Below are 11,579 nucleotides of genomic sequence, written 5' to 3'. Positions count from 1 at the left end.
TCTTTTTTAACAGTCTCTGTTGAAAGAACAGAGGTTTTTAATTTTGATGAAGTCCAGTTTATCCATTTTTATTTTTATTAATTCATTAATTTTAAACGATTTTATTTTTAAGTAATCTCTACACCCAACATGGGGCTCGAATTTACAATCCAGAGATCAAGGGTCGCATGCTCTGTTGGCTGAGCCAGCCAGACGCCCCTCAACCATTTTTTTTTTTAGTGGATCATGCTAAGGAATCTTTGCTTAACCCAAGGTCTCACATGTTTTCCAAAAGGTTTTAGGTTTATGATCCACTTTGAGTTAATTTTTGTGTATGGTGAGGTGTGGAGCTATGTATATATGTATATAGATATGTGCACATGTACGTATAGATAACCAGTTTTAGCACTGTTTGTTGAAAAGACTCTCTTTTGAATTTGCACCTTTGTAGAAAATCTATTGTCCATTTATATGTGGGTCTGGTTCTGGAATCCATTCTGTTTTATTGATCTATTTGTCTGTATGCCAATACCACATGGTCTTGATTATTGTAGTTTTATTATAAGGCTTGAGATCAGTGTTAGTCTTCCAGCTTTGTTTTTCTTTTTCAAATTATTTTTAACCTCGGTATTAATTCAATCAAATAGTTATTGAACCAGGCAGGATAAAGCAGTGAGATTGGCAAAGATGCTATTCTTTTGGTTGAGAGAGAGAGAGGAAAGAGAAACCTATGAATGAAGATTGCAATTTCGGGTAGTAATAACTGCTGGGAGAAAAAAAAACAAATGGGGATAATGTTAGTTTGATGAGTTTAGGAATTATCTCTCTGAGGAGGTGAGCTCCTGAGTGACCAACCCTCCCACAGGTGATTTAGCGGTGGTTGTACTGAATTTAGATTTTTTTTTTTTTTTTAAAGATTTTATTTATTTATTTGAGAGAAAGAGAATGAGAGAGAGAGAACACATGAGAGGGGATAGGGTCAGAGGACGAAGCAGACCCCCCGCCGAGCAGAGAGCCCGATGCGGGACTCGATCCCAGGACTCCAGGATCCTGACCTGAGCCGAAGGCAGTCGCTTAACCAACTGAGCCACCCAGGCGCCCTGAATTTAGATTTTGAGGTTGCTAGTGTGCACCACTCAGCCTTGTTCAGCTGACAGAACTGCCTGTATTCTCCAGGCCCTCTTTCAGCATATGGCAGGTCCTTTACATTGCTTTTTTTTTTTTTTTTTTAAGATTTTTTCTTTATTTATTTGACACAGAGAGAGAGTACAAGCAGGGGAAGCAGCAGAGGGAGAGGGAGAAGTAGGCTCCCCACTGAGTAGGGAGCTCGACATGGGGCTCGATCCCAGGACCCTGGGATCATGACCTGAGCCGAAGGCAGACACTTAACTGACTGAGCCACCCAGGCGCTCCTACATTTGTTTTTGTTCTTCTGAAAGATGATGTATGGTGACTTGAGCTGAGAGGAGCAGACGATTTAGCTTGTTCTCAGACTCCGCGCTTTTGGTTTATCTATTGCAGGTCAAGTACATTTTGTCCCAGGCCCTTCCTGGTGGCCATGTTGGTTTATCTCCTGTGGGAGTAAATAAACTTGCCTTGCTGAAAAATAACAGGCCTGTGCCTTTCTAGTTGGGACTGGGATGTCTTTATTAACGTTGTGTCCCAATGTAAGCTCAGAGTTTTGGCCAGAACTGCTCAAATGCAGGGGCACTGCTAAGATGACTTATCCTTCTTATACATGGTCAGTGCAGAGACTGTTGGAGAGCACACAAGATCCTGAAAAAGCAGAGCCAACTCATGTTTGTGATTGTTACCGGTGGGCCTTAGTGTACTTTGTTAGGCAGCTGTAGAACAATAGGATACTGTCCTTATTCCTCTTTCCCTTTGGGAAACAGACAGCACTTGCCATCCAGTGCTGATGTTTCTAAGGCTAGGCAGATACTGCCTTACCTTGAAGGCAAGGCAAATACTCATGCTCTGTGGGAGTTGTGGACTGCAGCCAAGGCTTTAAGACCCTGAACTGAATTCAAACTCCCTACACTGGCGCTCAGTTCACTACTGAGTTTTGGAGGGTTGTGTGCATTTTGCAAACTTACATGTGCTGTGGTCCTTGACAATGTTGAAATGTGGAAGGTACTAGTCATGGTTGCAAGGAGCAGTGAATTCAGAGGGAGACAGACTTGTGTGCCAGCATCAAATGAGTTTGATAAAGCTAGTACCAAACTGAAATAGAAATTTATCAGGATAGAATATTCTGTTTAGAATACATATGTACAGGGGCGCCTGGGTGGCTCAGTCGTTAAGCGTCTGCCTTCGGCTCAGGTCATGATCCCAGGGTCCTGGGATTGAGTCCCACATCGGGCTCCCTGCTCGGCAGGGAGTCTGCTTCTCCCTCTCCCACTCCCCCTGCTTGTGTTCCTGCTCTCGCTATCTCTCTGTCAAATAAATAAAATCTTAAAAAAAAAAATACATATGTACATGTATACTGATATATGCATATATATACACACTGTATATGTCTGTCTATACACACCTACGTACATACAGACATACTATATGTTTCTTGTAAAGATAATGGATTCTAGGTCCAAGTCTTCATCCTCCCATGGAACCATTCTAATGAAACACTGATCCACTCACTCAAGAACTATTTATTGTGGGATTACTGTGTGCCAGGCACTGTGCGGCCCTGGGTGTTCAGGTTTTGGGAAACAGCAAGTGTGGAAGTGCTGAGGTGGGGAAGCTTTTGGAGCACTTCAGGAGCCAAAGGGAGCACATTGGGGACACTGAGGAGGTGGGTGGGGACTGGACCACACAGGACCTTGTGAGGTCTTCGAGGGTCATGTGGACCACGGAGAGGAGTTTGTATTGTATTTTAAGAGCAGTGTAAAGCCATAGAAGGAAGGATGTGATCAGGGGAGTGGCATGAGCTGGTCAGTTTAAAAATATCCCTCTGGCTACTGTGAAGGAAGGATTGTAGGAGACACGAGTGGACTTGGGGAGAGCAGACAAGTGAGAGAGAGGCTTTGAACTAAGGTGGAAGCCGTTTGTGGAAAGTTTCGGAGGCAGTTTGCTTTTATTGCCTTGTCATCAAGAGCCATGATGCTGACCACTGAAACCCCACGGGAAGATACAAAGACAGAGCTATGCGCTACCATTAAAAAGCTGCCTTAACAACTTTTTTCTAGTTTCTGTTACTTAGACTGCTTGTCCCTATTGACTGCCCTTTCTTCATGACTTATCCTTTTCCTATAGGATATTAAAATTTAATTAGAAAAGGAGAATATTCTTATAATCTGCAGAAAGTACCAAACTATAAACTTTCTCCCCAAGGACAAAGATAATGATTTTTTTTGGAGCAGCTGGTAAGAAAGATATACCCAGTGTCACTTTATATTTAGTCAAGAAACCGAAATTACACTTTGGATCCCTACTTTAAATTCTCTTCTTAGCATGGCAGCCTTGAATAAGAATAAGTTCCTGAAATTATTGGCCTGCTTGACTGTTTCCCCACACCACTGGGGGAAGAGGGTGTGTAGATAAAACAAAATATTCAGCATCATTGTATTTTCTTTTTGGTTTATCAGCATTTTTTTTTTTTTAAAGACTCACTTGACATAAATAAGTTCCTAGCCTCAGAGAGCTAAGCCTTTGCAGAATCTGCATTCACTGACGGGGAGGGGTGGGGTAGTGTGGGTGGTTATTTAGATTTCTGGTGTGATTTCCCAGCAAATTGTTTGGGTTTGTAAATTCCCCTGCAGGCAGGGATTCTGTCTTTTGTGTCTTCAAGCTCACTCAGGCTCGTGTGTTTTAGGCATTTTGTTGTATACGTTGATTTGTGGCTCTTTCACAAGTGGTGGTGGTGGTGTGTGTGTGTGGGCATGCGTACACACACACGCTTTCAACTCCTTTGAAGAGATGGGTGGCACCTGCCTAGGCCATGTATGACCCGAGACCCTTACTAAATAATAACGCCAGAGGATGGCCAGTTAGAAGGGGTTGTCAGGGGCCGGCAGGTTTGCCAATGTTAAAATGAGCAAAAGGGGGACACTTTTCCATCCCTCTCCCTTCCTCATGTGACTTTTTCTCTACTTCCCTCTTCCCGATGTCTTATCCTATCTGTTTTTTTTATCCTTCTCCCCCCCCCCCCCAAATTCATTCAGTCAACAGCCATTCATCAAATGCCTATTATGTACATGGGAGGACTGGAAATGTATCTGTTTCCTCTCATCTAATACCTTCTGGACCCACGGTATTAATCACTTTGTTGATAAACTCAAATGGAGTTCTGCTAATTTGCCTTTCCCCATCTTTTAAGGTAATGCAAATACATTTATGTTACCTTTTTTTTTTTTTTTTTGGTTAGACTAACTAGCTCTGCTGTTTACATTCACACCAGGTGGGAGATGGGACCAGCCTTCAAGATGTGTGGTCTCAGTACCTAATATTAACAATTGTTCATAATCCTTGAGGCCAGCCCCATAATATTAATTGTATTAATTCTACTGTTTGTCTTTACCCTCCCTAAGATCTAAGGGATGGAGTTCACTCCAGCTTCTCCTTATTAGTGATAAGCATGCTGCACATCACAGAATTGTCAGTGATTGAACACAAATATTAAATGTAAGTGGGAAAAAGTTTTTGTTGATTACTTTTTGAAAAAATAGCTGAGGAAAAAGAGTTTAAAATAAATCAAAGCTCAAGTAGGTAGGTTATGGACTAGAACTTTTAATTTCTAATTATATGCTATTTGAAATAATGTAGGGATAGCCGCTGAACGCTGAAGTTAAGTTTATTAAAAGGCAGTCTGACATAAATGATACATATGTCAGAATGGCCTATGTGATACTGACATAATTATGCATGAGAAGAATCTTTCCTGCTGTTTTCCACTAGTAATAATAATGATAACAAAGGTGATAGCCAATGTTTATTAAGCCCTTGCTCTGTCAGATATTTGTGCTAAATGCTGGTTACTGTTTCCCTTGTAAACATCACCCTCCTCTGTTCATTGTTAGTAACATGATAGGTATAATTGTAAGTTGTAAAGGAGATAATAGAGTTTATTTAATAAAGGGGTAAAGAGACAGCCATTGGCCTTATCTCCTGTTGCCAATCTACCTGGGGTAGGGTAGGGTTTACATATACCTTCAGCAGTGGAAGTCAATTTATAATGAATGTCTTTTGCACCCTCAGCATTGGCAGGATACTCTGTGTAAGCGTTATTTCTGTGAAACATGCAAAGGTGAGAACATGTGGTTACAATGTGTGGGTTTAGATCCTGCTTTAGAAACTTTTAGAAGTAAATAGCAGAATGTAATGGTTACATTGGCACATGGCATTCAGTAACTGCTGCAGTAATTTTAACCAGCCATAAAGTATGATAGCCAATACTACACTATTTTGTCCTTGCTATCAGAACTGGTTCACAATTGCTGAAAAGAGGCATTTTAATAAACATGGAGAGATCTCTTTATTTCATAATTTGTAAGTTCTTATTTAAATATATAATATTATTGGTAGTAAAACTATAAATCTGTCAGGCGCCTGGGTGGCTCAGTCGTTAAGCGTCTGCCTTCGGCTCAGGTCATGATCCCAGGGTCCTGGGCTCGAGTCCCACATCGGGCTCCTTGCTCCGCGGGAAGCCTGCTTCTCTCTCTCCCACTCCCCCTGCTTGTGTTCCCTCTCAGGCTGTGTCTCTCTCTGTCAAATAAATAAATAAATTCTTAAAAAAAAAAGAAAAAAGAAAAAAAAAACTATAAATCTGTCTTCTTTCTGTCCCCATACTCTCTCTCCATGTAAGTTCTCATCTCTGTCTTCTCCCTGTCATCCCTTTTTGGTATCTAGTACAGCCAGTTTCAGGGGTAAGGATGGGTAACTTACTGATGATGGGAATCAGAGCTGGTGAGTTGAGCAAATGGATTTTTCAGAAAATTTTAAAATGATTTTTATCTTTTACTTGGGATTTGTTTCAAACTTTGAGAAAAGTTACAAGAATAAGAATAGTGCAAAGAATACACATATGAATGGAATACCATTTACCCAGACTCACTACTATTAACTTTCCATCCCATTTGCTTTACACTCTGTGTGTGTGTATGTAAGTAAATACGCATATATAATATTTTATATTTTTTTTCTCCAAACATTTGAGGCTAAATTACATAGATCATAGCCCTTTGCTCCTAAATGCTTCAGTGTTTATTTTATTTTTTTAATAAAGATTTTTTCTTTTTAAAGATTTTGTTTTTTATTTATTTGAGAGAGAGAGTGAGAGAGAGAGCACAAGAGGGGGTAGGGTCAGAGGGAGGAGCAGACTCCCTGCTGAGCAAGGGAGCCCGATGCGGGACTCCATCCCGGGACTCTGGGATCATGACCTGAGCCGAAGGCAGTCGCTTAACCAACTGAGCCACCCAGGCGCCCTATTTTCTAAGAATAAAGCTATCTTCTTTTTTTATTTTTTAGTATTTTTATTTATTTATTTAACAGAGAGAGAGAGAGCACAAGTAGGCAGAGGGAGAGGGAGAAGCCACGGGGCTGGATCCCAGGACCTTGGGGTCATGACCTGAGCTGAAGGTAGACGCTTAACCAATTGAGCCATCCAGGCGCCCCTGTCTTTTAAGAATTTTAACTGGTAATTTTACCATCTGTAATCCTTTTGTCTAACCTGTTGTATTCCAGCTGTGCCAGTTGACCCAGTCATGTCCTTTAGCTTTTTTCCCTCTTCTAGTACAGGATCCAGTTGTATTTAGTTGTTAGATCTCTTTAATCTGGAATACTTCTACAACCTCTGTCTTTTATGCTAGTGATTTTTGGGAAAAATACATTTCCCCCTTCCCCTTTTATTTTATTTATTTTATTTTATTTTATTTTTTTAAGGTTTTATTTATTTGACAGAGAGAAAGACAGCCAGAGAGGGAACACAAGCAGGGGGAGTGGGAGAGGGAGAAGCAGGCTTCCCGTGGAGCAGGGAACCCGATGCGGGGCTCGATCCCAGGACCCCGGGATCATGACCTGAGCCGAAGGCAGACGCTTAACGACTGAGCCACCCAGGCACCCCCCCTTCCCCTTTTAAAATGGAATATTTCTTATTTTGGATTTGTCTAATGTTTTATCATTATTAGATTCCAGCCAGAGTACTATGTAGGTGGTATTGTAACCTTCTTGGGGTATCATATCTGGAGGTACATGATGTCCACTGATGACGTTAATTATCATCAGTGACTACCTGGTGAAGGGTTTGTCCACTTTCTCCTTTGTATAATATTTTCTCCCTTTTTTTTTTTGGTAAAGATTTTATTTATTTATTTGTCAGAGAGAGAGAGAGCGCATTCACAAGCAGGGGGAGCGGCAGGCAGAGGGAGAAGCAGGCTCCCCGCTGAGCAAGGAGTCCAGTGTGGGACTCGATGTCAGGACCCTGGGATCATGACCTGAGCTGAAGGCAGACCAGTTGAGCCACCCAGGTGCCCCATATTTTCTCCCTTGTAACTAATCAGTGATTTTTTTTTTTTTTTTGAGATTTTATTCATTTATTTGACAGAGACAGCGAGAGAGGGAACACAAGCGGGGGGAGGGAGTGGGAGAGGGAGAAGCAGGCTTCCCAGTGAGCAGGGAGCCCCATGTGGGGCTTGATCCCAGGACCCTGGGATCTTGACCTGAGCCGAAGGCAGATGCTTAACGACTAAGCCACCCAGGTGCCCTGTAACGAATTAGTGATTGATGAAGACACAGTGTAAGACCATGCAGGTATCCTGCTCCCCCCACTCCATTTCTCCCTAGGTTTAGCACCCATTGATGACTCTTGCCATATCCAGTCTTTACTGTGATGCTTGCTAATTGCATAGCAGGAACATTTAAAGTTATACTTGAGCTTTATATAGCCGTAGCTTTTTAAAAACAGATTGGAAATATTTTTTTTTACACATTTTGAAATACTTCTTTCCAAATTAAATTGCAAGATGCAGGGGCGCCTGGGTGGCTTCGTTGGTTAAGCAGCTACCTTCGGCTTGGGTCATGATCGCAGGGTCCTGGGATCGAGCCCCGCATCGGGCTCCCTGCTCGGTGGAGAGCCTGCTTCTCTCTCTCCCTCTGCCTGCCACTCCCTACTTGTGCTCTCTCTGTTAAATAAATAAAAATCTTTAAAAACCTACTTTAAAAAAAAAATTGCAAGATGCAAATACATAAACCTGTACCTTATCCTGACCTTTTTCAATCCAAATAATTAGGAAGGGAAAGAAAAATTTAGTATTTTACATTTTTTCATGCTATGATGTCTGGACTTACTTAATGTTTAGAAAAATGCAACTCATTAGTAAATGAAAATACATATATTTCTTTTTCTTTTTTTTTTTAAAGATTTTATTTATTTGACAGAGAGGGACACAGCAAGAGAGGGAACACAAGCAAGCATATATTTCTTTCAAATATGTATGCTTACTGGCTTTACTGAGGGGAAAAACAAATCCAGAATATAGGTGTGATTTTTAAAAAATGCACCTAATAGAAAGAAAATTATATTTTCTTCTGACTCATAAATGAAAGCCTAAAACTAAACAGTTTATATTCTATCTACCACAACCCTGGTAGAATGGTTGCCAAACTTTGTAGAGATGTTTATGACTTTGGTTCTTTTCCTCCAATGTCCCGATTAAATATAAAATTTCATTGCTTTAAATGGGGTCTGTTTATGGGGCTACACAATGTGGTCTACTTTATTTAGCTTGTCCTGTAGAAAGAACCCTGAGTAGCTGTTTTATTTGTTTGTTTTTAGAGAGAGTGCAAGGTGGGGGAGGGGCAGAGAGAGAGGGAGAGAGAATCTTTTTTTTTTTTTTTTTTAAGATTTTATTTATTTATTTGAGAGAGAGAGAGCACATGAGAGCGGGGAGGGTCAGAGGGAGAAGCAGGCTCCCTGCCGAGCAGGGAGCCCGATGCGGGACTCGATCCCGGGACTCCAGGATCATGACCTGAGCCGAAGGCAGTCACTTAACGAACTGAGCCACCCAGGCGCCCAGGGAGAGAGAATCTTAAGCAGGTTCCACGCCCAGTGCGGAGCCCAATGTGGGGCTCGATCTCACGACCCTAAGATCATGACCTGAGATGAAATCAGGAGTCAAATGCTTAACCGACTGAGCCACCCAGGCATCCCGTTTGTTTTTTAATATGTATTTGTTACCATGGTTATGAACACCTACACATTTACAGGTGAGGGGCACAGAACAAAGTTGGGTGAAGTGCAAGAGTGGTAACAGAGATGAAGAGAAGTAGACCAAGAGTTCTTTCCCTACTGGTATTAACTTAGTTAAAATATCAAATTTTAGTGTTTTCGAATGTATGGGGAGGCTTTGGGACAAGTTTTTGCCTTACGTACAAGGTGTCCTGGACCTGTGCATAAGGAAATTTTTTTTTTTTTTTAAGATTTTATTTATTTATTTGAGATAGTGCACCTGCGTGCACAGGCAGGAGTTGGGGGGAGGGGCAGGGGGAGAGGGAGGAGCAGACTCCCTGCTCAGCAGGGAGCCCGATATGGGCTCCATCCCAAGACTCTGAGATCATGACCTGAGCTGAAGGCAGACACTCAACCGACTGAGCCACCCAGGTGTCCCTGCTTTGGAAATTCTTATTAAAATTGTAATAGCATACAGATAAGGGAATATAACCACCTTAGCACTACAAATCAGATAAAAACTGACTGTGTACTAGAAATAATAATCTTTTTTTTTTCTTTCTTTCTTAAAAGAGCTGGTGGGGCAGGTCTGAAGAGAGTCTTTGCCAGCTGACACTTAGGTCTCTTCTGACAGCCTTTCGTGACACCACCTATGACCTATGTCAGTGGGGAACTGTGGATGTGGAGGAGCAGTGACAGGCATCCCCACCCACCCCCAATGGCTCCTTTTGTCCTTCCCTTCTAGCCACAAATATTTAAGGAATCCTGTGTTAGCCCCTTTGTGTGGAGCTGGAGGTACACATTGGTATGGTAGCAGACAGGTTCTCTCCCTTGGTGGCTGCCAGTCCCGTCTTTAACCTGGTGGTCAGAGGGATGTGTGATTCAATTTCATGTTGATATCCCCCAGGGGACGCTCAGGGTGCTGTGAAAAGGGGGGGTGGGGGTGTCTGCAGAACAGCACGTGCAAAGGCCACATGGGGCATATTTGAAGAAAACAGAGAAGTCACCCGAATAAGAGTCAGGGTGGGAGGCACTTGGGTGGCCACACCTTGCAGGGTCCTGTGAAAATCTGTGTCTTTATTGTAAGTTATTTTATTCTGACTAAAAACTAAATTCCTGGTTCCCAAGGTGAAACTCTAAGGGCTGGTTCTGTGCTAAGTATTTTATGTGTATTAATTTATTTCTGTCTCACAACAGTGCTGTGAGTTTAGTTTTTCTAAGCAGAAACCCAGAAATCGTAAAGGAAAAATCTGATAAATTTAACCATGCCAAGATGAATTTCTGTGAAAAAGAATACCGCAAACAGTGAAAAGTGCAAAAAGCTAAGATGAATATTTGCCACACGTATAATAAAGGATCATTTTCTGGGTATATCAAGAGCTCCTATAAGTCAGTAAGAAGAAAAAAAAATGCAGGAGAAAATGAACAATGACAAACCGACAACTCACAGAAAAGGAAGAAAAAGGGGCTTTGAAAACATAAAAAAGTATTTAGTGTCACACAGAAATGCAAACTAGAATGGTCCTTTTTTCCGTGAATCAGATTGACAAAGATGAAAAAATTTGGTAATATATGCAGTATTGGCAAAAGTGAGAGAAAACAGGGGCTTTCACATTCAATTTATGGGAGTCGAAACTGGTACCTTCTTTTGAGTGCAGCTAGGGAGATTTGTCAAAGTGAAAGGCAAACTCTTGCCAAAGCAATTTTCTGAAAATCTAATTTATGGATGTACTTGAAAAAGTGTATAATGATGATTGTAAACGATGTCTTCTGCTCTATTTTTTTTTTTTTTTTGGATTTGCAAATACAGTTTATTTTGCAGAAATTCAACATTATAAACAGCAGGCACCTCCCACCCCACCCCACCCGCCTGCCCCCACCCCCCTCCCTGTCCCGCTGAGTGCAGACCGTGCTATGCAGAGTGAGAAGTGATGCAGCCCTGCTGCTTTGGAGGGAGATTCAGGAGTGATGGAACCTGCCTGCATCATGTCCTGTCCCTCACCCCCCCCCCCCCCGGCCCGCTGCACAGGCCACCAGAGTCTGTCTGGGCCCAGCCCACATTGGACCAGTTAAATGGATCCAGCCCAGTTCTCTAATTCCTTCATATCATCCTCTTCCTCTTCCTTCTTCTTGGTGGGTTTTGATGGTAAGGTTATAGAGGGAACATTTGGTAGAGGGACTGTTTTGGGTCCCCTGATTTCCAGCAAATTCTTGTCCGGTTCCTCCTGTTCTAGTTCTTCTAATTCTAACATGAGCTCATCCTCATCAAACTCTTCTCCAAATCCTATAGGTTGTGAAATAGCTGTTGAAATCTCCTCTGCTAGTTCTTGCTGGTCAGCAGTGTCCTGCATTAACTCATCAACTTTATCGATGTCCATGTTGTCGTGGGCAGCCTTCATGGCCTTAGCAGCAGAGCCTGCGTTTTTGCTTTTTTTTT

The 11,579-nt window shown here is 42.0% G+C and overlaps 1 protein-coding gene and 1 pseudogene across 4 annotated transcripts in view; one reads left to right on the top strand and one right to left on the bottom strand.

The window, feature by feature from the left end:
* Positions 1-11,579, top strand: part of PTPN11 (protein tyrosine phosphatase non-receptor type 11) — a 66,492-nt gene that overhangs the window by 4,057 nt on the left and 50,856 nt on the right. The gene's annotated exons all lie outside the window — the stretch shown is intronic.
* The window catches only part of LOC145716849 (charged multivesicular body protein 4b-like), a 971-nt pseudogene continuing 553 nt past the window's right edge, over positions 11,162-11,579 (bottom strand).

Source organism: Leptonychotes weddellii, chromosome 13 (genome assembly GCF_054177405.1).
Source record: "Leptonychotes weddellii isolate Sample4059 chromosome 13, ASM5417740v2, whole genome shotgun sequence".
Lineage (NCBI taxonomy): Eukaryota > Metazoa > Chordata > Mammalia > Carnivora > Phocidae > Leptonychotes > Leptonychotes weddellii.
The sequence above is the reverse complement of the archived record's forward strand: the minus strand, read 5'-3'. Positions and strand labels throughout refer to the sequence as shown.